Source organism: Nannospalax galili, unplaced genomic scaffold, assembly GCF_000622305.1.
Source record: "Nannospalax galili isolate Female #2095 unplaced genomic scaffold, S.galili_v1.0 scaffold858, whole genome shotgun sequence".
Taxonomy (NCBI): Eukaryota; Metazoa; Chordata; class Mammalia; order Rodentia; family Spalacidae; genus Nannospalax; species Nannospalax galili.
In genome coordinates this window covers 2,159,817-2,162,202 of record NW_008341877.1, presented here as the reverse complement: position 1 = coordinate 2,162,202, position 2,386 = coordinate 2,159,817, and the positions used below count along the sequence as shown (strand labels likewise).

Below are 2,386 nucleotides of genomic sequence, written 5' to 3'. Positions count from 1 at the left end.
TCTCTCTCTCTCTCTCTCTCTCTCTCTCTCTCTCTCTCTCTCTCCTTGGCCTAAATCCAGTGAGATGGAATGTAGACAAACATTGCAAATTTACCTAGCAAATGTGTCTAGAAAACTTTTCAGGTACATTGTGCCAAAGCAATGTAAATTAGCAAAGGAAAACCCTTATGACTGAAATCAAATCCGTATGTGTTCAGAACTGCTAAATGTGCCTGGAGACCCTTGGTAGAAGGCAGGTTTTAGGTGTATAATATCTGTGCCAGCTCAGCCTGCAGGCACCATGCAGACCAAGCCTTAAATCCTTCTTACTATTTGACTCCTTTTATCCATGAACATAGGCATATATTTCATTTTTAACCCAAAGTTCAGACATTAAAACCGTTAAAACTCCAGGATTCTCAATGTGTCTCAATATATCCTCCTAGTATCTATCTCTCAATTCTTCTCTTTAGCTAGATCTCTACTTCCCGATGAGAACTCTCTTGGAAAACTGGTATACCTAGAAAATAATACCCAAAGGAGAAGAGTTAGTCTTTCATTCTGGACCCTTAGGCTTCTCGTAGGAAATATGGGTGGCAACGACACATTTTATGTATAACACTACAGACTGCAGAAAAACGATCAGATATCTGACAAGACAGTTACTAGGTCCTGGGCTATGGACTTGATAATATTCCCATTTGATTTACCTCTTACAATGACCCTAAGATATACAGGAGCTATTTATTTTTATTTTGTTAAAAATTGAGGCTCAGAAAAGTGACACAAGAGAAACAGAAAACAGTGCAGCACTTCAGTGCCTGGGATTCTGACTGTTCCCCTAGAAGATCAAGAACCAAATATAAGGGCTGAAGAGATGGCTCAGCAGCTAGGAGCACTGGCTGCTCTTTGAGAGGACCTGGGTTTGGTTCCCAGCACCTACGTGGCAGCTAACAACTGCCCTTAACTCCAGCTTCAGGGGATGGCTTTGACTCCCTCTTTTGGCCTCCATGGGCATTGCACATCATGGGTGTATTTACGTACATGCAAGCAAAACACTCATACATATAAAGTAAAAATAATTTTTTTAAAAAGAACCAAACGCAGCATCTGACACATCATAAGATAGGAGAAAGGCTAGTTTTGTTTCTTATACTTTGTTTCACTTACTTGATCCACACATACTACACACATAATTTCTGCCCCCAAGCTTTTATTTACTCTGTCCTTCCACCTGAATTTTCTCTGGGATTCCTTGCCCACAAAAATCAAAATGATTTTTTATTGAAGAAATTGAAAATCAAACACTTGCTACTTTCTGAGCTGCTCTATCTTTTATAGGTTACAGGTTGTGCTAGATAACTTTAGTTGTCAACTTGACACACCTGGGAAGAGGGAACTTCAACTGAGGAATGTCGTCCATCATACTGCACCTTGGGCAAGCTTGTGAGGCCTTTTCTTGATTGGTGAGTGATGTGGGAGGGCTCAGAACACTGAATGGCACCACCCCTGCTCAGGTGGTTCTGGATTACACAATAAAGCAGGCTGAGCGCAGGCCAGAGGAGCAAGCAAGCCAGTATGTTCCTCTGTCAGCTGAGTTCCTTCAATGATTAACTGTGATCCTGATGTATAAGCCAAATAAACCCTTTCTTTCCCATTCTGGTTTTGGTCAGAGTGGTTTATCACAGCAATAGAAAGTAATTAGGATGTATGTGCCATTTAGCAGTGCCGTATTGTACTGTACTCTGAGATAACAATACACACTTGCCATTTTGAAACCTCAGGGACTCATTTCTCAAGAAAAGTGTCAACGTTTGGCAATGGGTAAGAACACACACTCCAGAGGTAGGAAACCTGGATTCCAGGCTTGCTCTTACTTAATGTGTGAATGGGAACATGTACATGACCTTTCAGTATCTCAGCTTCCTCATCTATCAAATGGACCAACAACAGATAATAATCACCCATTTGCTTCAAAGATTAACTCAGTTGATATTTGCTAGGAATTAGATCAGAGCATGATATATAATAATGTTGTGTAGTATTTATTTGTTTAATAAAGAGATGTTCTTCAGTGGATTTCCTCCAATATTGCTTAGAGCACACTGGCTCTGCCAAATATTTAGGATTTTTTTTTGGTTAATTGGCTGTTATTTTGTTTCGCTTTACCAACCGTAATTAATATGAAGTTTCAGTTGCTTATTATGGATAAGCTATGGGTTTAGAGTTAGTCAAAGATGTCTAATACAAAGGATGCAAAATATAATCATGGAAAATATGTACAATATTATATTTGAATAGTGATTGATTAATCAGTATGGTGAGAGTATATAAATAATATATGTCAACCTTGGCCAAGCCATTTCTAGAAATAGTTTTTGCTTGTTTAAGTTTTATTAGGTTTGCG

The 2,386-nt window shown here is 39.0% G+C and overlaps 1 protein-coding gene across 1 annotated transcript in view; it reads right to left on the bottom strand.

Moving 5' to 3' along the window:
- Rorb (RAR related orphan receptor B) overlaps positions 1-2,386 on the bottom strand; it is a 187,673-nt gene that overhangs the window by 170,528 nt on the left and 14,759 nt on the right. The gene's annotated exons all lie outside the window — the stretch shown is intronic.